Raw genomic sequence first — 24,643 nt, 5'->3', positions numbered from 1 at the left:
AATAGTAAATGTTATTTTCAAAAGCACCCACCTGCATGCACTCATTTCATTGATATGTGCGTGCTATTTAACTGGTTAGATTTCTCTGAGTCATTCTGTTGGAATTTTTCAACTGAGAGAGAAAGAACTTGCACTTATTTGGCAGATTTTTTGACTTTCCAAAGTGTTTAACAACCAATGCAGTACTTCTGAAATTGTCAGGAAGTGCAGCAGCCGAGAATCTTAACATAGAATCATAGAGATATACAGCATGGAAACAGACCCTTCGGTCCAACCCGTCCACACCGACCAGATATCCAACCCCATCTAGTCCCACCTGCCAGGACCTGACCCATATCCCTCCAAACCCTTCCTATTCATATACCCATCCAAATGCCTCTTAAATGTTGCAATTGTACCAGCCTCCACCACATCCTCTGGCAGCTCATTCCATACATGTACCACTCTCTGCGTGAAAAAGTTGCCCCATAGGTCTTTTATATCATTCCCCTCTCACCCTAAACCTATGCCCTCCAGTTCTGGACTCCCCGACCTCAAGGAAAAGACTTTGTCATAATTTTATAAACCTCTATAAAGTCACCCCAAAGCTTCCGACCCTCCAGGGAAAACAGCCCCAGCCTGTTCAACCTCTCCCTATAGCTCAAATCCTCCAACCCTGGCAACATCCTTGTAAATCTTTTCTGAACCCTTTCAAGTTTCACAACATCTTTCCGATAGGAAGGAGACCAGAAGTGCACGCAATATTCCAACAGTGGCCTAACCAATGTACTGTACAGCCTCCCAACTCCTGTACTCAATATTCTGACCAATAAAGGAAAGCATACAAATACCTTCTTCACTATCCTATCTACCTGCAACTCCACTTTCAAGGAGCTATGAATCTGCACTCCAAGGTCTCTTTGTTCAGCAACACTCCCTAGGACCTTACCCTTAAGTGTATAAGTCCTGCTAAGGTTTGCTTTCCCAAAATGCAGCACCTCGCATTTATCTGAATTAAACTCCATCTGCCACTTCTCAGCCCATTGGCCCATCTGGTCCATATCCTGTTGTAATCTGAGGTAACCCTCTTCGCTGTCCACTACACATTCAATTTTGGTGTCATCTGCAAACTTCCTAACTGTACCTCTCATGCTCGCATCCAAATCATTTATGTAAATGACAAAAAGTAGAGGACCCAGCACCGATCCTTGTGGCATTCCACTGGTCACAGGCCTCGAGTCTGAAAAACAACCCTCCACCACCACCCTCTGTCTTCTACCTTTGAGCCAAATGGCTAGTTCTGTATCCAAATGGCTAGTTCTCCCTGTATTCCGTGAGATCTAACCTTGCTAATCAGTCTCCCATGGGGAACCTTGTCGAAAGCCTTACTGAATCTATATAGATCACATCTACTGCTCTGTCCTCATCAATCTTCTTTGTTACTTCTTCAAAAAACTCAATCAAGTTTGTGAGACATGATTTCCCACGCACAAAGCCATGTTGACTAACTAATCAGTCCTTGCCTTTCCAAATACATGTACATCCTGTCCCTCAGGATTCCCTCCAACAACTTGCCCACCATTAAGATCAGGCTCACCGGTCTATAGTTCCCTGGCTTGTCTTTACCGCCTTTCTTAAACAGTGGCACCACGTTTGCCAACCTCCAGTCTTCTGGCACCTCACTTGCGACTATCCGATGATACAAATATGTCAGCAAGAGGCCTAGCAATCACTTCTCTAGCTTCCCACAGAGTTCTCGAGTACACCTGATCAGGTCCTGGGGATTTATCCACCTTTCACCGTTTCAAGACATCCAGCACTTTCTCCTCTAATCTGAACATTTTGCAAGATGTCACCATCTATTTCCCTACAGTCTATATCTTCCATATCTTTTTCCACAGTAAATACTGATGCAAAGTATTCTTTTAGTATTTCCCCATTTTCTGTGGCTCCACACAAAGGCCGCCTTGCTGATCTTTGAGGGGCCCTATTCTCTCCCTAGTTACCCTTTTGTTCTTTATATATTGGTAAAAACCCTTTGGATTCTCCTTAATTCTATTTGCCAATGTTATCTCATGTCCCCTTTTTGCCGTCCTGATTTCCCTCTTAAGTATACTCCTACTTCCTTTATACTCTTCTAAGGATTCACTCGATCTATCCTATCTATACCTGACATATACTTCCTTCATTTTCTTGACCAAACCCTCAATTTCTTTAGCCATCCAGCCTTCCCTTTCACCCTGACAGGAATATACTTTCTCTGGATTCTTGTTATCTCATTTCTGAAAGCTTCCCATTTTCCAGCTGTCTCTTTACCTGCGAACATCTGCCTCCAATCAGCTTTTGAAAGTTCTTGTCTAATACCGTCAAAATTGGCCTTTCTCCAATTTAGAACTTCAACTTTTAGATCTGGTCTATCCTTTTCCATCACCATTTTAAAACGAATAGAGATATGGTTGCTGGCCCCAAAGTGCTCCCTCACTGACACCTCAGTCACCTGCCCTGTCTTATTTCCCAAGAGTAGGTCAAGTTTTGCACCTTCTCTAGTAGGTACATCCACATACTGAATCAGAAAATTGTCTTGTACGCACTTAAGAAATTCCTCTCCATCTCAACCTTTAACACTATGGCAGTCCCAGTCGATGTTTGGAAAGTTAAAATCCCTGACCATAACTACCCTATTATTCTTACAGATAGCTGAGATCTCCTTACAAGTTTGTTTCTCAATTTTCCTCTGACTATTGGGGGGTCTATAATACAATCCCAATAAGGTGATTGTCCCTTTCTTATTTCTCAGTTCCACCCAAATCACTTCCCTGGATGTATTTCCAGGAATATCCTCCCTCAGCACAGCTGTAATGCTATCCCTTAACAAAAATGCCACTCCCCCTCCTCTCTTGCCTCCCTTTCTATCCTTCCTGTAGTATTTCTATCCTGGAACATTAAGCTGCCAGTCCTGCCCATCCCTGAGCCATGTTTCTGTAATTGCTATGATATCCCAGTCCCATGTTCCTAACCATGCCCTGAGTTCATCTGCCTTCCCTGTTAGGACCCTTGTATTGAAATAAATGCAGTTTAATTTATTAGTCCTACCTTGTCCCTGCCTGCCCTGACTGTTTGATTCACTTCTGTTCTCAACTGTATCAGTCTCAGATTGATCTCTTTCCTCACTATCTCCCTGGGTCTCACACCCGCACCTTGCTAGTTTAAATCCTCCCAAGCAGTTCTAACAAATTTCCCTGCCAGTATATTAGTCCCCTTCCAATTTAGGTGCAATCCGTCCTTCTTGTACAGGTCACGTCTACCCCAAAAGAGATTCCAATGATCCAAAAATGTGAATCCTTCTCCCATACACCAGCTCCTCAGCCATGCATTCATCTGCTCTATCCTCCTATTCCTGCCCTCACTAGCTCGTAGCACTGGGAGTAATCCAGATATTACTACCCTTGAGGACCTCCTTTTTAAATTTCTGCCTAACTCTCTGTAATCTCTCTTCAGAATCTCAACTTTCTCCCTTCCAATGTTGTTGGCTCCAATGTGGACAATGACCTCCTGCTGGCCTCTCTCCCCCATGAGAACATTCTGCACCCTCTCTGAGACATCCTTGATCCTGGCACCAGGGAAACAACACACCATTCTGCTTTTTCTCTGCTGGCCACAGAAACATCTGTCTATACCTCGGACTACAGAATCCCCTAACACAATTGATCTCTTGGAAGCCGACATACCACTCATTGCATTAGAGCCAATCTCAATTCCAAAAAACTGGCTGTTCGTGCTACGTTCCCCTGAGAATCCATCACCCCGTACATTTTCCAAAACAACATACCTGCTTGAAATGGATATATCCACAAAAGACTCCTGCCCTCGGTGCCGACCTCTCTTACCCTTCCTGGAGTTAACCCATCTATGTGACTGTATCTGAAATTTTCCCCCCTTCCTATAACTGCCTTCCATCACATACTGTTGCTGTTGCAAATTCCTCATCGCTTCTATCTGTCTCTCCAACCGATCCACTCGATCTGATAAGATTTGCATCCAACAGCATTTATGGCAGATATAATCCGCAGTAACCCCTAAACTCTCTTTAAACTCTCACACCTGACAAGAAGTACATATCACTGCAAAGGCCATTTTTGCTCCTTCACAATCTACAGACCCAGAAAATAACACCATCTTATTCCTCTACAAACACTGCCCCAGGTTAAATTAAGAGCTATGGCTTATATTTCAAGTTTAATCAAGAGACTTATCTCCAAAAACATATAATCAAGAAAGAACCCACTGTACTCACTAATACCCTCTTTCTCTTGGACAGACTTAAAACAACAATTAACTTATCTGATTCTGTGTTGTGAACTTCGCCTAAACTGGTTCCTCCAAGATTCGTTGTGAAATTCACTGTTTGTTAATTTTCCCAGATGCACTCCGATGTCCAGTGACCCATGAATTCAAAAACAGCGAAGGCAATAACTGTGCATGTTTGTTTTCTTTCTTTTTCTCTCTCTTTCTCTCTCTCTCTCTCTCGTGCACAGTCCTCACCATGTGCTTCATTTGTCTGTTTTTCTCCCTTTTAAAACTGCTGTTTTAACTTTTGACTTTTTTTTCCCAAAGTTCCAAAAGAATGGAACAGCATATAAAACAGTAATTTCTACTCCTGGAATTCAAGGAAATCACCTCCAGTATCTGAAATACCTCAAAAAAAGAGCAGCTCTTACAGCCTGAAATTTTTCCCATCCTCCACCTTGGATTACCCAGAATCCTTTCAATTCTCCATTTCCTTTCATTGATTATTGCTGTGGGACGTTGAGCATCCATTGAGATGGCTGTGTTTAAATTTGAAAATTTTGTTCATGGAATGTGGACATTGATGGCAAGCAACCAATTCCTTCCAGTTCATATTTAGTATTTGACAATCTGCTGCTGAACTGCCTCCTTGAATCCCTAATTCCTGTGGGTAAGTAACACCCACTGTGCAGTTCAGTCATCTTACTTTGTGTCAGGTATTGACCATTCTAAATAATTTATTAAGATAAACCTGGAAACGTGGAAGGAGAGAGTGGGTGATGAGAGAGAGAGAGATAGACAGAAGGATGGTGATCAACGTAACTGTAAATCTTGGTAGCAGACAATTGACAGCATTAAGTTGTCATGCTGTTTAAATGTGGAATTACTTGAGGAAACAGAAAATCACAAATAATAAGCAGGATACTCTGCTGAGCATGGCAAAAAACTTTGCTGTCACCAATGCTGCTTGTCCAATCTGCCTGGTTGATGGCCATAATTACGAACTCCATCTGGGTGAGGCCTCACTCATTATCCACTCATATCTTTTCCAATCAGCAAAAACCAATCCTTGTACATCTTGTTTCATGTTTACCCTTGTTATTAAATAGTTTGTCGATTTTCTGTTGGCCTCACAAACCCTAATTTCAGACTCAGTTTCTCCTGCTGAACATTTTCCTCATCTTTGGCACAAGACAGAATTTTTATACTTGTTGAGATGGAAGTTCATGACTCAAGAATCCCAACCCCATCCGGTATTGGATAAGTTTGAGGTAGATGCAACATGGTATTTTCTTGGTAATGTCAATTCTCTTTTCTTTGAAATGTGGTGTAGATTGTAGAAGGAATGGTATAATAATAAAGGAGGAAAGGAGGTGGGCAAAGAAAAGATGGCGTGTGGAGTCTTGATTTCAGCAAAGGGTCTAAGAAAGCGTATGTGAAATATTGCGGAACAAGAAAAATGAGGCCAGAAGACCCATAGTTATAGTAGCATTGATGGAATACAAATAAAGATTGAAATGAAAAGAAAAAGGTACTTGAAAATTTTGGCCACACAAATATCAAGCTATGTTACTGAACAATGAGTTTTGCATGTTCCCACCCAAACAAGCCCCAGAGAAAGAACTCTCAGTGATGAAAACTGAAACTGTACTTTCATTGAAGCTACCTCCGAATTGATGCTCAGAAATAGCACAGAGAGGAAAGACATGAGACCCTCCATGCATTTCAATATATCCCCAACAAAATTTAAAAGCTGGGTCATGGTTTCATTCACAGATGTTATTTGCTGTTTGACAAAAAATACCCTAAAGTGTTTAACTACATTAAAACAAAGGCTGGAAAATACATCCAGTAGCTCCTTCTATTGCTGTCCCTTTCCCTCAGATGTTTTAATTCCTGAAAACACCACTTTGACTGGTTGTTGAACTGATACTTCTGTGTTTCCCTCTCACCACCTTGCTGTCCCATCCTCTATTGCAACCAGTACTATGCTTGGCTTTCTAAAATCACAGTAAATACTTCTTTCAAAGAGTCTTGGATTACAGCCTTGAAAGGCGACTTGTGTTGGTGTGGAGTGAATGTGACAGCAAAGAGTTTATTAATTACATTTCCCATTTCCAGTGGGAGAAGCTGTGTCAGGTCAGGGAATGTCTTTGCTTTCAGTTATTGCTGAGGCCATGAGTACAACAGTGTGGTTAATGCCAAAATGTCAATAAACCTCTTCAGTTTAATTGCATTTCCATGGGTGTACCCCAGCTACTTCTGCCTTTTGTCAGAATCCTGTTGACATAATCTGGAATGGAGATGTACTTTTCTGAGGCTGGCAAACTGTTTTTAACAGAGGCTAGCAAAATACTGCATCGATTTGATTTTCTCTTGTTTTAGGCATAATTTCTACTAAGTATGCTTATGAATTGTCTCATCTCTACCTATGTCTCAGATTTTGTAGGGTGCACAATTTTCTGAAGAGTTTTGTGTTATAGCCACGTCATAAGAAAAAATACTGATTGAAAAGGAAACAAAATCCCACTGCATATGGTTGTGTAAAAGCAATAATAAAGTGAAACATGGAAACAATCCAGAATCTGGGGAAAATAAAATTAATCAATGAGAAAACTTATGTAATGCACAGCTTACAATGATGGGTTTTCTAGGATCAATGTATTCCATATATGTGATAGACGTTAAAACATTGTTTTAAGTATTAGATCGCACAACTGGAGTAAACCGATTCTCGGGTACACTGTGGAAGCTGTATGTTTTTTTAAAGAAGCAAAATAAAACTGAAGTTGCATCAAATGCTGACCTGGAATCTGTCCTACACTTACTGTCTGCCATTGGCTCACATAGGATGGATTTACAAATTTTGCCTCACCTGGTTGGCTGGTGTGTTTTGCTCCTCATCTTCCTTGCCATCATCAAGTTCTGGAGTAGGACATGAACTTGGTGCCTCTGAATCAGAAGCAAGGCAGATACCATTGTACCACAAGACTACCTCAGACTGCAGGTAATGAATATCAGCATACACAGTGCTGTAATCAGGTGAGAACTTGAGCCAGCACAGATTTTTTTAAAAAGAGGATTTACATGCACATTCAATGAATATTTAACTGTATGTGTCATACCTATAGAAGACACACTCAAACACATTTTGTTCTGAGATTTTTGTTAAGAAGGAAAACGGAGTGGAATTCATTGTACTTAATTGATAAAAATCCTTTGTGCATCCACCAGTACGTTATAGAATGGGATGATAGATTAAATATTATTTCAAGGTCCGGTAATCCAGGCTGATCTCAGCAGTACTTCCAGTTTCAGCTTAAAGATGTAAAGATAATGGTGAATGATTTATCAATGTAGCTTTATCAATCAACTGACTGTATTTGGTTTTCTCTGCATTGGAGGGATGAAACACAGACTGGAAGACCGCTTTTCAAAACACCTGCAAAAATGGCCCTGAACTTCCTGCTGCTTTAACATACCGTGTTCCTTGGCCAGCGGCTCTGTCTCAGGTTTGTTTTAGTGATCCAGCGAAGCACATCACTAGCTAGAAGAACAGTGTCTCATTTTCCACTTGGCGACCCTGTAGCCTCCAGGACTCAATATCAAGTTCAATAACTTCACGGACTGAGTAGCTTCTCTAATGTCCTGACCCCCATCCCCACACACCAGGCCACATTATCATATGTGTACTACCAAAACAAACCCCATTGTCAGTTTCTAATAATTTCCATTATTATTATCCCAGCTACTGATTCTCCCAGGCTGATTGCTATCGATTCCTTTGTCTGCCCAATTGCTGTCCTCACTCTATAGGCTCCACCTCCAGCTATCTCCCCCTCCTTACCCCACCTTCAGCATATACACCAACCTTTTCCTACCTACAATCAATTCGGAAGAAGGGTCACTGGACCTGAAATGTTAACTCTGCTTTTTCTCCTCAAATGCTGCCAGACCTGCTGAGTTTTTACAGCAGTTTCTGTTTTTGTTTCTGAATGATTTATCTGTTCCTCTGTATGCAGCAGCTACTGGATACTGAATAGGTTGACAGAGTTAAAGCTTTCCAGATGGACAAATAATTGTCTAACTTGTTCTATGAGCAGATTAGATGATCCCAATCACCTTCCCTTCAAATTGTGATGATATTATGCCTTTAAGAGATATATTTTGTCCTTTGTTTTATGAAGAGAGTTTGAGACAATTGGTGGGAAGGGGGAGGGGAATGGTCTGCTTCAAGCCAATAAAGTTAAAGCTTGTGAGGCCTTGGGGATTTTTTTAAAAGTTGAAACAGTAGAAGCAGCCTGAAAGAGTGGGATCAAGCACCTACGGAACCAAGATTTTAGTTTTAGCTTTCAATAACAATTGCTCGGGTCTTGAACCTGAATGTGGAAACTATTTTTTCTTTCTCTGTTACAGCTAAAAGCTGGGGTTCTCTTCCTGCTGCTCAAATTGCATATGAGACACTCTACTGACTTTGTCTTTGCCAAGGGTAGATGTATGAGATGTTACTATATTGGAACAGTTAACAAATAGTTTATTATTTTGTTAAGTATTTGAATTGAGTTACATTTAATACATTTCTTTTATTTTGTCTGTATTTTGACTATAGTGTAAGAATACAATGTGCTTTGCTTCAAGTCTGGTAGTTTGACCCATTGAATTGCATCTGAAATGAAATGGCTGGCACTTGCCCATAAAATAAAAAAAAGTTGGAGTCTAGGTTATCTTCTTGACATGTTTTGAGGGGATTTGATCTGGTCCATTACAAAACTAATTTCTGTGCTGGGCTTTTCCAAACCAGTTGTCTCTCTTTAATTACTTCAGAAGTTAACTTGTGCAGTGATGGAAATATTCAACCATAGAACATAGAACATAGAAGAATACAGCGCAGTACAGGCCCTTCAGCCCTCGATGTTGCGCCGATCAAAGCCCACCTAACCTACACTAACCCACTATCCTCCATATACCTATCCAATCCCCGCTTAAATACCCATAAAGAGGGAGAGTCCACTACTGCTACTGGCAGGGCATTCCATGAACTTACGACTCGCTGAGTGAAGAACCTACCCCTAACATCAGTCCTATATCTACCCCCCCTTAATTTAAAGCTATGCCCCCTTGTAATAGCTTAAGAGTAGTTGTGGTTTCAGTCAGTGGAATATTGTTTTGGTATTTTTAAGCATTCTGTGATTAAAACATTAAAAACTTGCTTCATAACAGCAGTAACATTGAAAACTCTTATAAATCAAGGAACCTTTAAGCACATGACTATTGGACAGAGAGATACTTATGTAGACACTATATTTACAAAGGCATTTGGGACCAAAAGAGCAAGTCACAGTATTTACACAAATAAAGGTTTTTGTGTTTGATTTCTTGAAAACATTCATTATTACATTTTCAAGAGTTTGTATTCATGCTGAGTAAAAGCTTTCAAAAGTAATGGTATGTGCTTATTTCAGCTGGCATTAGGAATATATCAGTATCCAGCATTTTGTAATGGATATATTAATGCTCTAGGATTTTGCAAGGAAGATGTGAGTACTCCCGGAGCTCTAGTGGAGTGTTTAACTAATTTTCCAGGCCTATAAAGCAGGAAAATTTTAAGGAAATTTTTTTTCACCCAGAGAGCCATGGGGTTCTGGAACGCAGTGACTACTTGAAGGATAATTGAGGCAGTGTTTGGGTGAGCATTTTATATGTCATAACACTCAAGGTTGTGGGTCTAGTTATTGGCAGTAGGACTAGGGTAGACTTAGTCTAGCTTTGGCTATACAGAGTTGATAGGCAGAAGGACTTCTGTACTGTATGATTCTGTGACTGAGTACTTAAAGTATGGATGTGGGCATCCCACTTGTGGGAAGCTTCAATCTTTTTGAGGTTTCCAATTATAATTTATACTTTGTAAATGTACAAAAAAAACGTGAATGTCATATACCATCTATTGTCTTAAAGACCCTTTGTAAAGTACACGAAGTAAAGATTAACCAAGGTTTTTTTTTTAAAAACAGAAAACTGTGAGAGATGTAAGTTCAAACAGCTTTGCTTCAGAATAAATGAAACTTGTAAAGGTCTTTCAGATCTCTTATTGTTGACTGACATTTCTACAGCATAATCATGCATGCCAGGCACTAATCTAATTATCTCTTTAAACATTATAATGAGCTGTCATCAGCAGTTTGGGTGATTTCAAAAACAAATCATTGGAAATGTGATGACTCAAACCAATGAAGAAAACTGGAGCCCTGTGTCTGGCTGTCTGGCACATCATATCATAAATTAATAAGTATGAGGGTACTTGTTAATGCAGTGACCTTTCATCATGGGCTCTAGATTTTAATTCATGGCAAGTTAGTACGTTATATTTTGACTGTTTTCCGACTGTTAAAGTCCTGTGTGGAATGATCGTGGGCAGCTTTCAACCAGTTGCTAGACTCCATAATTCTAAATTACCCATGATTCCATTATTGACCAAAATTAACTAGACAACCAAACAAAATAAGTCTGAATCTAATATTCTGCACCCTCTCTCCTTATTCTGCTGATTAATTATACATGTTGGCATGCAGTATATTGTTCAGGGTGGCCTTGCTTGGTATTGTTCATGTGAATCTGAACAGTGAATATTAATTGCCTCTTTGACAACAGGGAGCCTTGTTTATTCTGGTCAGATGTCTACATGTACACTTTGCAGCAGGGGTCACTGGATAGCAAACAGGAATGGACTCCTTAGTCATTCTTCTTGTTTCCTTTTCTTAGCCATCATCGCAGAGATTAATTGTTGCCAATCCAACTGAGATTAACAAACTCAGCATAGGAGTCACAGAAGGAATGGTTCATTGCCATGCATGGTGTAACAACACATCTTCAGCACAGTCAGAGACATGGTAATATGGACCCACGATGCCAATGTGTTGGGTAAATTCAGGGATATTAAGGATTTCTGCCCACAACATTAAAATGGGGAGCTGAAGTGGTTCTGCTGCTGTTGAGCTGAAAGACTGTGAGTTCAAGCCCACTTCACTAACTCTGAAAGAACCGAGCCCCTGGTGCAAGCAAGTTGATTGTCATTGCTGGTGCTTCACAAATTAGAGAGGGGTTAGCACCAAAAAGGACATCTGGCTATAAAACCAGCTAATAAATTTTAAAAAAAAGTCAGTATTGTGACAATCTCTGTAACATCGGGAAAAGAGAAAGGAATATAAGTTAACTTAAGCAGTTCAAAAAAAAGGTAAAAGAAGAAGCGCATCAGTCAGGTCATTTCCGAAACTCAATGTTCAGACTGGCCCTTCCATCAGAAATATTGAAGCATGTCTGGTGGGCAGTATGTAATCCTTGGATGCTAGCTACTTAATCAATGAGTCTTTTTTTAAATTGAACTGCACTTAAACTCAGAAAGCTGATAATTTGGGTTTCTAACCATTGCTCAATGACTCCTGCAACAACAGCAGCTTGAATTTATATAGCACTGTCAATAAAACATCCAAGGCATTTTACCAGCATTATCCAACTCAGTTTGACATGGAGCATATAATGAGTCTTTGGGCAGGTTATCAATACCTTGGTCAAAGAGAGAAATTTTAAACAGAAGGAAAAAGAGATGGAAAGGCAGAGATACTTAGGGAGATATTCCAGATCTTAGGATCTTAGCAGCTGAGCACAAGGTCAATTATGGTGGGGGAGTTAAATTTGGGGATATTCAAGAGGCCAGAATTGGAGGAATACACAGGTTTTAGAGAGGAAGAGGAGATCTCAGAGCAAGAGAAAGGTGAGTCCAGAGAGGGATTTGAAAACAAATTGTTACCTACTCATTAGTCAATAGAAGATAACGACCATGAGGTCAGTGGATGAATGAGATGAGGTAGGGCTGATGCATCAGAATTTTAAGGGTCCTTGGGTTTCCTGAGGGTATAATGTGGGAGGCCAGCCAGAACATTATTGGAATAGTCAAGACAAGAGTTAACCAAGGTGTGAATGAGGTTTTGGGAAGCAGATGAGCTGAGCAAGGCTAATGTTGGCAGTGCTAGCAGGTTGAAATATGCATATTTTTTACATTTATGCCAATATATGGTAAGAAGCTCGTATTGGGATTAAATGTGACACCAGGTTGTCTGGCGTAACCTTAGAGAGTTGCCGGGGAGAGGAATGGACTTGATGACAAGAAAATGGAATTTATGATAGAGAGAAAAGACAATGGCTTCAGTCTTGCGGATATTTAGTTTCAGGAAACTTTGGGTCATTCAGTACTAGATGTTGAAAGAACAATCTGATAGGAGACAGTGGAGACATCAAAATAAGTGGAGGTGAGATAGAGAGGGTGTCATCAGTATACTAGTAGAAACTGAAACAGTATGTTTGGATGACGTGGCTGAAAGGTGGCCTGGGGGTGAAGAATAGGAGGATCAAGTGATAGATCACAGAATCACTACAGTGTGGAAGGGGGCTGTTCGGTCCATTGAGTCCACAGCAATCCTTCTAAAAGCATTCCACCCAGACCCAGCCCCCTACCATTTCTCTGTAACCCCTCACTTCCCATGGCAAATCCACATAACCTACACATCCCTAAATAATATGGGCAATTTCAGCATGGCTGATCCATCTAACTTGCACATCTTTGCATTGTGGGAAGAAACTGGAGCACCTGGAGGAAACCCACGCAGACAAAGGGAGAACATGCAAACTCCACACAGATGGTCACCCAAGGCTGGAATTGAACCTGGGTCTCTGGTATTGTGATGTGAAGTAACTCTACAGAGGCCGGTATCCCATCACCAAGACACCCTTTATTTACGTATGAAGAGTTCAGGACACTGATCCAACTTCCTCAGAGTTAGCTCTCAGAGTGAACAGGATGTCTGAAATTCCTGGTTTTTTTTATTTTTTAAATTTTTATTAAACAGTACACAGTTTACAAACAGTTAACATTAATAGCTGTATACAGAGAAACAGCAATTTACAAGGGAGAGGACTGGCAAAGCCAAACCCCAAATCCCACTGTTCAACGAGTTTTTCAGGAAATGAAGACAAACCTCAAATCCCCACCTTCAATCACCACAAAAGTAACAGTAACAAATACATACAAGACAGTCCAGTTAGATAAGAAACAGCTCTTATATGTCAGCCAGGGCTCCCTGATTGGCCCAGGTTAACAGCCCCAAACAGAGAACTCATATTGCATGAATTCCACCTGGCTGTCCTCATTACAACCACTACATCGGGCAGCAGTACTAACTACTGAGATAGATCTCCTATCTCCACAGCAGCTAAGTCTCCTGCTGTTGTCTGCTCAGGACACGATTGAGTTTAGTCTGCCATCCCAAGTTCAGATTTCCATTCGGAATGCCTCACAGGCAAGATATCATAACAGCTGCACTTGTTGGAATGGATATCAGTAGGTGAAAGGAAATTGTGATATGTGGAAGTTTAGTATTTAGTCTTTAGTATACTAACTGTTGTTAATGTATATCTATATCATTCACTGCTTTAAGTAGGTAGTAACTTTTAGCTTAAAAGCAGCACAAACAACCTGTGTCCATCATGGTTAGTGTGTTCTGTAGGTGACAAAACATGTGTGAATTAAAGCTAATCATAGCAGTGGCTAAAGAAAACACCTAGACTTTGACCATGCCAGTGTTTAGATAACTTGGCCAATCAATGTGTTCCTTCAGCTTTTCACAAAATTTATACATTTTTAATAAGATCCTATTTTCTACCTATTAATGCTCATTACTGTTACTGGTGTCATTAAAAGAGTTGACCACATTCTGTACGAAAGGCAAGTTATTTGGCAAACCTACAAAGAAGCATCTGTAAGCTGGACTGACCAGAAAAAGGTGTTCATTTTTTATTGCATTTGGCAAAATAGCTCTTATTTATCCAATTAGGAAATGAAAATATTGCTGAAAGCAAGTATTTTTAATGATGACTGTGCAGAAATGGGTTCAAAATGATTTTCTAGGGATTTGAAAGTGACATTCATGGAAAAGTGAAAAGCTATTTCACAGAGAGGCCTATGTTTCAGAAGAAACATTCAGGGAGAAATTGGTATGGCCCTTAAGATCAAAAATTCAGGTAATGACCAACCACCCTACACACAAAATATGGAGCTGTAAAAGTGTAGCTCATGGATCATTTTTACTTTTTACAATTTCTTTAAAATACAAATTAAGCTATGGTCTGGAAATTGCGGTTGACGATAGCCGAACTTCTTTAATGACCTCTTTCATCAATTTTAATGATAGAATTGACATGCTGGTTTTAAATGGACTGTCACTCTCAGTCCTTCTCTAAACCTTGTTAAATTGCCTGTTAAATTAGGAAATGCCCTTTCTTGTTTAGTTTTCAGGCTATGTGTCAAGTATTACTTCTGCATTATCCAGGTTTTTCTTTCTTTGAGAATATAATGGCCTAGTTTTCTCTGGAACAGAGCATCTTGCACTGTTGCATATTAAACATTTTCCATACTGTTCACCTGGAAAATACTTTGCCCAGTAACCTGCTGGAAGTGAGAGCTGAGAATGGCTTGGAGAGAGCAATGGGGCTTCTGGGAGCTTGGCGAATGGGATCAACAGTTTATCCATGATATGTATAGATTGAGGAAAAGATGGGTGGAATTGTTGTTAAATCAGGCAAAAAGAGAGAGGAGAAAGGGAAAGATGGAAGGACAGATTAAAAGAAGAAGAAAGAGACAGAAAGGATAATTAAGATCTAAATGTAAGCTTCAATGTTTTCTTATCTCTAGCAACAATTCGGTAGATGAAAAAATGCTACTCCACAGTTTAAATGGCTTCCTATATGGACCAGAAAGATACATTGGTATGGCAGAGAGAGAAATCTCATCATTTAAAGATACTAATGCTGTTATCCAGGTCTGATGTCTGTGGTTGGGAAGGATGCTCCCACCCAATCCTTGTTCCTTTGATTAGGTCTAGCACTGAATACAGTGATAGTAACAGTGGTAGAAAATCAACCCTGGGTGTGAACAAGAATAAGATGTAGTTTGTTGTAGGATAACAACCAGTAACCCTAAATAAATGAGAAATTATACATGTACTGAATAAAAGTATAGAGGATATTAAACTGATGTCCTGCAGCTGAGTTGTGAGAAGTAGCATAACCTGTACCCAAGACTTTGAGTAGATCTATAGATATAGATCTGCACTCCCTGAGATCCAGAGATATTCTGCCTTATCCCACTCAGGCTAGTATGGTGTCATCAGATTGAGTGGTATTTCAAGCAGATTCCAGCATCAACACTTTCAGAACCATATCTGTATATAGCATCTTCACAGCGAGCATTTATCTGACAGATTACGTTTGTCCATTCATGAAAATAGTCGCATTTACAACTACCGCAACACTCTAGATCTCTGACTTCACAAATTCAGGCAGTCTACAGATTTCACAGTGCTTCAAAAGGGCATTCTCTTTGGACTTTGAATTTGAATAGGCTTTTGACCTGAGGGCTTGTGACCTGGAAGGCTTTTTATTATTTCCTGTTCTCGATGGAGGATGTAATTTCTACTATCCATGACCTTGTCTGAGGGGCAGGTAATCCTCTATTTTCACAGAGCATCTTTTCCCTGGTGAAGCAGGTAGTTGCCCTATAAACATGTGGAGGACCTTTACTCTCATGATTTTCCAACATGAACTTTGCCTTCTTGGTTGAAGAAAATATTTTTCTCTTTACAGTTCCCTGGTTTTCTGAACCAGGTTATTTAGTTTTGAACACGACTTAAACCTGTGGACTTTGGTTTGGTATCCATGGGATTGATGTTGTTCATCTTCAAACTGTTGTTAGAATTTGCTTCTGCTTGAAAACTTCTGTCATGTGAAAGTTCTTTAGTGAGGATAGGAATGGAAAACATTTCCACTGCTCCTGTATAGTTATAGATATTCTTTTGTTTGCCAATATGAAACAATTCACTTCTGTCAGCTGTGTTTAACAGTGACCAAGATTGGTGAGTATGAAAATAATCTCTTTATTGAGCATTCACAGTGGCACAGTTTGAGGTGATGATGGAATCCAAACTACAGTAGCCTCTTTTCTACACTGTTTTTACATACATTAAAATTTTAGCACTATGGTGTCACATAGTTATATCTATTATACACAAGTTACAGAGAGTCATAGAGGTGTACAGCACGGAAACAGACCCTTGAATCCAACTTGTCCATGTCAACCAGATATCCTAAATTAATCTCTGCATGACATCTGTCATGGGGAAGCAGGAGATAGTTTAAGCACTTGCTGAATGCTGGATGTTACTCCTGATGGAATTAGAATGTCTGTCTGGTCTGACCTTTCATAATTAAGAGGTGTTAGTCCTTTTGTCTTTAAAGTTAGTAATGTTAGTAAAAATACTAGACCTACATGACCTAAATAAGTGAGAAATTATACATGAACTGAATAAAAGTATAGAGGATATTAAGGTGATGTCCCGCAGCTGAACTGTGAGATTTCATCTACTATTGCCTGTTTGTGAAAGCTCTACACATTCATTCATGTAGTTTAATGGAAGCATTGCTTTGATAGTAAGTTTCTTAAAAGGGGGTAGCGGCCCTATTTAATATGCATTTAAAAAGAATAAATCTGTACATTAGCACAAGCTGGTAGTAGCGTTATAGAAATAATCTGGCATCGATCGGTTTCTCTTGACTTGTTTGCTGTCTCTTGGAACTAGATGGGATACCTTCTGCTACCTCAGAAATGTTGAGATCAAGCCATACAAAGTGATAAGTGCTGATTTTAAATTACACATGTATTCTCAACTCTCTCTCATGTTTTTAATTCTGCAGGGTTGTTTGTAGCAAATCTTTATTTTTGAAATTTATGTCACTTGGACCATGCCGTTTAGATTAGATTACTTACAGTGTGGAAGCAGGCCCTTTGGCCCAACTAGTCCACACCGACCCTCCAAAGAGTAACCCACCCAGACCCACTTCCCTCCTAACACTAACACTAGTGAGCAATTTAGCATGGCCAATTCACCTGACCTGCACACCTTTGGATTGTGGGAGGAAACCAGAGCACCCGGAGGAAACCCACGCAGACACAGGAGGAATGTGCAAACTCAACACAGACAATCACCTGAGGCTAGATTCAAACCTGGGACCCTGGTGCTGTGAGGCAGCAGTGCTAACCACGGAGCCACCGTGCCACCCCTGTTTTATTATTGTCAGCTGTAACTTGTGCTTCTTCAGTCATAGTTTAAAAAAAAATCACATAACACCAGGTTATAGTCCGACAGGTTTATTTGAAAGCACTAGCTTTCCTGGTGTTGAGAGATTTTTAACTTTGCCCACCCCAGTACAAAACCGGCTCCTCTAAAGCATTCTTCAGTCATGGTATCCAATCTGATAAGACAAATCACACTTGTCCCTGTATCGAGCTTTAAATTATTGAGATGTCCATTGACATAAACAGGTTTTGTTTGTCAAGTCATTTTGATGATCTGTTTCCCCTAATAACGCACTGGGTATCTTTCCTAATTCTAGTGGTTCTCAGGTGTTTAATAATCTATATGACATCTTAAGGCAGTCAGAATGTTTATCAGAATATCAACAGTATTATAAAAAATGTCATTTTCTGAGAGTTGCTCCTGGCCTGGAGCTGGAAATTGAAGGTCAGAAAACTTCTTTAATTGATACAATTAATTTTTCAATCAGAACTTAAGGTTAACTCTTTCTCTTTTCACAGATGCTGTCAGACCCGCTGAGTTTCTCCAGCATTCTGTGTTTGTTTCAGATCAACTTAGTAAGTGTTAACAAGAAGAGGAAGCTCTTTTCTGGAAAATATATCATTTATTGCAAGATAGCAATTGGATACAAGTCCTTTTTACTCTGTTACTGTGAATGGATGTTTTCACTCCATGAGCTTCCAATGTGTTCTATTGTAGCCCAATCCACAGTATTTTGTCTTTAAGCTATTGACCTCTAATTAGCCCTATTGTCCCCTATTTACAGCAATCAAATTCATGACCTTAAAGAAACACAAATGTCTTTAAGTTGCCGGGTATTTGAACACTATATGTTATAATATTCTAATAATGTCACAAAAGCTCCAGTCAAACAACAAAAGTAGAACAGAGGAAGAAACTTAGCATTCTTGTTTAAAAGTGCAATGGATTTGATGTGGCATTTTCAAAGCAATGTTGCCCAAAGTAGTTTGCTTTTCAATTCGAGATATATTCTTTGCATCTGATCCAAGAATGTGACTGCGATATAATAACTCAAAATTTCCTATAATTAGCCACAGATTGTTCAAACAGCCCTTGTCTTTAATTTCCATGATATTTAATGCAACAAGTTGCTGGAAGTACAAGTAGAATCAAGACGACATCCTATTGAGGACATCCAGGAATAAGGTGCCTACCTTTTTAACAGTAGGTTCTGAAATGAACAGCACAAGGTCTGGCGAAGGAAGTTTATATTCAGGGAGGTGAACTCAATGATACAGAAAGAGATAATAACAGAAAAAGAGTGAGAAAGAAAGATTGGATTAAGAGGAGAGGGTGAAAGGGAAACTAGGAAATTAAAAGCAATGCTTAAAATCTTCAATAATAATTAAAACCTAAAGAATGTAGTTTCATGCTTGTAAGGTTAATTTTCAGAGCCAGAGAGAAATTAAGCAGGAACTGGGGTAGAAATAACTTGATTTAACTTTCTGTAGTGAGTTTACTGAGGATCGCCTGTGTAAGCACTGGAACATCATGCTGCTCGATGCTTTTTAATGGAGAGTAGGCAGATATTCCATTTTCACAAAATCAGCGTATCATATCTGTGTGACACTCAGTTTCTGCCCTTAATTGTCCATTTGTTCTCATCTGAAGTGCTGTGACATTTGTGTTTAAAAATAATGACAAGTACTGTTTGTCTTATTAACAGCAAGTTTGGGGCCTTGGTAGAATCTCAATGCAATACAAGTCTCATCTCCTGCAAATCTCTTGCTCTTTGTCTGAGTAATATCTGCTAGTAATAAAAGGCTGCATGATGCTCAAACACTCCTATGATAGATATGGCAATGTGTAACACAAGAGTCTGATGACACATTGTAAGTTTCATATCAACTGAGTAAGGATTCCCTGTCCAAGGAAAACCACAAAGCCTCCTTTCAGTCTGTGCTGCTGTTTAGCTTGTGTGATTTTTAGTGGGGCCATATCTAACCTCCACTTAATGTCACTCCCACCTAACATTGCTGGCATCAGCATTTCCCTCCTTGTGTAATATCTTTAACACATGCCCACAACGTGCTCTCCATTGCACAGCATGTTACAGCTCCACTGAAATGAGGTTTGATTTTTTTTCCCTCCCTATTTAGCTATAATGTAGAATATTGAATGTTAACACCCACCATTTGTGTCACGAAAGCAAGTCTCACCTCTCTCCAGATGTAACAGGCTGTCATCTGGAAGATCTCTTATATGGATATTTACTATTACATTAATGGTGCTATCTTGCCTTCAAATGTTTTTTTTTCCCCTTCCACCTGTAATGTAGTTAGTCCAAAAAATGTATTCATCCCACAGGGACAAATACTGGTTCTATTGAAAATTGTTTAAATTTTATTCAGCCATTCTAATGCTTATTACTATTAGTGCTAAGTAAACCAGGAAAGGAGGAAATATGGAAGATTGTGAGAAATTTAAGAAAAGCTTCTAGGAAGAACTGTTCAACCACAAGAGCTTTATCAGTGAACAAAAATAGTTTTAGTTGACCATAAGGCTCAACAAACCTCATGGATAATGCATTGGAGACACCAGCTTATTCACTTTTCTTTTAGATTAGAATCCCTATAGTGTGGAAACAGGCCCTTGGCCCAAGAAGTCCACATCCACCCTCCAAAAAGAGTAATGCATCCAGACTCATTTCCCTACATTTACCCCTGACTAATGCACCTAACATTATGGGCACTTTAGCATGGCCAATTCATCTAACCTGCACATCTTTCAGAACGTGGGAGGAAACTGGAGCACCCGGAGGAAACCCAGGCAGACAAGGGGAGAATGTGCAAACTCCACACAGACCGTCGCCTGAGGTGGGACTCCACCCTGAGTCCCTGGCACTGTGAGGCAGCAGTGCTAACCACTGAGCCACTGGCAAGTCAGAAACTCAAGGTCCTCAATCAATTTGCTTTTAGGTTACATGTTTGATAATTTTAAAAAGGACCTAATGTTGTATAATAATGAAAAACAAAATTTGCCCTATTACATAACCCACAAAACACATTGAATTGAGATCCTAACTCAAATAAGGCAAAACAGTCACTTAAAAGGATTTTCTGAACCAGCATTTTAACAAACCAAAATATTTAAATATCAAACGCTCTCAGCATGGCACAATTTACATTGAAACGTCCTTTTTCAACCCAAGTATGAATACAACCTTAATTTCAGCGTTTCTTGTTTTTTTTTCTACATCCTCTTGATGAAATTACACTTATAAAAAGAGAAAGTTCCCGCAGCGGACCACATGGCACTGCAGTCTATGCCACCCCCTCCCCCAGAAGAAAGACTCACCAAGTCGAGTCCACAGCCCAGAAACCGAGACGCCCACAACAGAAACCCAGACCAAGCTTCCCCGGCAGTCAGTGCACTTCACTGTGGGGATCCGAGCGGACAGCCTCCACTTTCTCCCCTTTTTCCCAGTGACGCATGTTGTCTGAAAAGTACTTCTCAGGGGAGGTGTGGGGAATAAAGGCAATAATTTTAACAAATATCAAATTTTATTTCAATGCTTTTCTTTGTTGAAGTTTCTGATTTCTTTGCTCTGAAGCCTCATATTTCGCCACTAGGGGACTTTAACCCCTTTCTCATTTTACTTCTCATGGGAACTCTAATCCCTTTTCTTACTCCATATGTCCGGGGACTCTAACCCCAATTAAACCCAGGGGACCCAAACTTCAATTAAAAGCCAGGAGACTCGAATACCCAGTTGAAACCCAGGGGACTCAAACCCCAATTAAACCCAGGGGCCTCAAACCCTAATTAAATCCAGGGGACTCAAACCCCAATTAAACCCAGGGGCCTCAAACCCTAATTAAATCCAGGGGACTCAAACCCCAATTAAACCCAGGGGACTCAAACCCCAATTAAATCCAAGGGCCTCCAACTGCAATTAAACCCAGGGGCCTCGAACCTCAATTAAACCCAGGGGACTCGAATCCCAATTAAAACCCAGGGACAGAAATGACCTCTTAGAATTCATGACTTGCAATCAAATTCATGAGTATTTAGAAATGCTTGGGTTACTCAGTGGCAGCTGGCGTGGATTTGTTAAATGCAGAGGTCTCTGGTGACCTGTTGCCACACCTTTTAAAGAACAGAAGATGGCATCTCTCCTCCTTTTCATCGCCATGGTTAAGGCCTCCAGTATCGCACCGAGAGTTTCTTCTTTCATTACTGGTGCTCTCTTTCTCTTCTCTCCATCTGTACCAATGATAGTCAGAAGCCTTCTTTGACCTTCTCTTTAAGAAGGGCAGATTGCTTTAAAGAGACAAAAGCCAACTGCCATATGTGCTAGACTTAGAGACATAGGCCCAAGAGGAGGCCATTTTTACCTTGACCTGTTCTGTCATTCAAAGAGATCAGGGCTGATCTTTAGCCTGATTCTGGACACCAACCTTTGTTCCATGTTCCTCAACACCTTTGCTGAATTTAAAAAAAAATTATTTACCTCCAGTTTTAAACAAACAGCTGATTCAATATCCACTGGCAAATCTACCACCTTTTAGTGTTGAAATGCTTTGTAACGTCTCTCCTGAATGTTCTAGCCCAACTGCTCTTAGTTCTAGAATCCTTAACCAGTGGAAACAGTTTATCATTACCCTGCTTTTTCCTTTTAATATCTTGAAGACTTCGATCATATCATCCTTTAACCTTCTAAATTCTAGAGAAAACATTCATATTTTATGTAATTTCTCAATATAGTTTGACCCCTGAAGTCCAGGTATTTTAGACGCCCTGTTACGAATACAGACAGCAAAGATCAACTGGGCTGCATGCTGAAATCATGCAAATAAGCAGACAGCATGAAGTTATAGGTTGCTTGTCCCAACTGGAAAATTTACAATTACGACAATGCTGAGACAAATCAGACAAAGTTCTTCCCTAAAAGTTGTTAAATTATTGAATGATTTAGCCCATTGATAATTTTTACAAGAAAATTAGAAAAAGAATGTTTCAGAGACTGCATGAGCTTTTGGAACAAGGGCAAGGCAATGTAATCAGTTTCAAATTGTTCTAGCAAGACAACGGAAGATGTGATAGATCCCTAATTGTCTTTTTTCAGTACTGCCAACTTCAATCTTGATATAGGTTACTTGGTAGCAAAGATCTCTATTTTCATCTATATTCATAAAGTACTTGCTGTCAGAGTGAGGAAATACGTTCTGGCACATTCCTAACATCATAGCTACCTATTGGACTTTTTTCCTGAAAATGCACCAGTGCTCTAGCATGGATTGTCAGATCTACCTTCCTGATGATTACATGAAGTTGTTCAATCCTATTGCTCATCATGGTAGAAAACAGATGTCAATATGTTCTTGAATGAAAGTGACTTATTGGACTTGCTATCTTCATACCGGAGATTCTTAATTAAATATTGAAAATGGTTGAACATTGTACTATTTAACCGAGAACTTCAAGAATTCATATCTTTGTGGAGCTGAAAGTAATATTTTATTTAAAAATAAACAAAAGGGCAAAAACTGACAACTTTAAAACATCAACATTTGAAGTAAATGAACGCTATTTTAATTTCCTCTTCATATATTTTGTTCTTCACTGATTAATGTCTGTCCATTTAAACTTTGCCTGGTTTTAAATGTTATCATTAGCCAATTAATTTTGAATAACTGAAGATAACAGAGACACCATTGAATCACAGAATCCCCAGAGTGTGGAAGCAAGCCATTCAGCCAACCCTCCAAAGAGGATCACACCCAGACCCACCCCCCTACTCTATCCCTGTAACAAAGCATTTCCCATGGCTAATCCACCTAACTAGCACATCCGTGAACACTACGGGCAAATTAGCTTGGCCAGTCCACCGAGCTTGCACATCTTTGGACTGAGGGAGGAAAACTGGAGCACCCAGAGGAAACTCACCCAAACACGGAGAGAATGTGCAGACTTCACACAGATTGTCACTTGAAGATGGAATCAAATCCAGATTCCTGGGGCTGTGAGGCAGCAGTGCTAACGACTGAGCTCACTGTACCATCACCAATTAACTGTTGTGCTGAAAATACTAGAGGAAATTAAATCCATTGCGTGGCATCACCAGCAAATGATTCCCAGAACCAATCTGAGCTGATTCTTATTTACTTTTGATGCTAAATTGATGCGAATATCATTGAATCTCAGTGGAACCCATCTGAATGGCTATTATTTGGCAAATCACTCGGTCAAACAGTTACTTTCTCCATTGATGCCCATTCTTTATAATTTTCTGCTTTCATTGGAGCAAACAAGAATACTTAGTAAGATAATAGCTCCTCTGGGATTGATTTCATCGATGAAGGTTTGGATTCTTATGAGGTCCTTTTTGGAACTTAGGTTAGCTCTCAGCTAGTGTGAGTTTATTATTCCTTCTTAATATGCAACCTTAAAGGGGATGCAAGAGCAATTAGACCTGGTGATGATTGTCAACAAATCTTTGATGACAGGAAATATCCAAAAAGTAGTTAATAAAGAAGATGGCATTCTCTAGATGGTTCCCATTTTGGAATCTAATAAGGAAGGAATTCCAACATCATTATAACACCTATGCATAAGTTGTCCTTCCTGCAGTAGAAATCTTCCATTTTACCTTTGTGGAACCCCAAAAATTTCATCACCTATCTCAGCATTTGATCATCTATGCACTATGCTTTGTTAGCTGATATTTTGTTTGCAGTATTTGTTTTTCAATTTGCTAATATAATTACATAAACAACTATCAGTTTACTTTCTATTGCTGAGACCACCAGTCAGCAGGCACAGTGACAATTGAGTATGAACTGTCCTGCGCTCATTGAATACTACATCATACAAGGTGACCAAATTACTGAGCATGCAACTAAACATATGCAAAAAGGAAAAACTGTAGATAGTGCAACTGGAAACAAAAAGAGAAGCTTTTGTTCTGAGCAACCTGAACTAGTTCCTGGTCTTTTCTTATTACAGATACTGTGAATGACTTTTTGTACAATGCTCATATAATCTGTTTGCTTTTAAACAATAAGTGTTACCTATTATTAAACTTAAATGCAAATCCTTATTCATGTAATTTAATACAGGCATGAGAATCAACAACAGACCCATGTTGTCTCCTTTGGACAACCAGGCTGTTAAATCGCCAGAGCAGGCGTGGCTTATGAGGCTGGCAGCTTTCT

At 39.7% G+C, this 24,643-nt stretch overlaps 1 protein-coding gene across 1 annotated transcript in view; it reads left to right on the top strand.

The window, feature by feature from the left end:
- The window catches only part of LOC140479895 (metalloprotease TIKI2-like), a 418,380-nt gene that overhangs the window by 127,944 nt on the left and 265,793 nt on the right, over positions 1 to 24,643 (top strand). The gene's annotated exons all lie outside the window — the stretch shown is intronic.

The sequence above is a fragment of the Chiloscyllium punctatum genome, chromosome 7 (assembly GCF_047496795.1).
Source record: "Chiloscyllium punctatum isolate Juve2018m chromosome 7, sChiPun1.3, whole genome shotgun sequence".
NCBI lineage: Eukaryota > Metazoa > Chordata > Chondrichthyes > Orectolobiformes > Hemiscylliidae > Chiloscyllium > Chiloscyllium punctatum.
The sequence above is the reverse complement of the archived record's forward strand: the minus strand, read 5'-3'. Positions and strand labels throughout refer to the sequence as shown.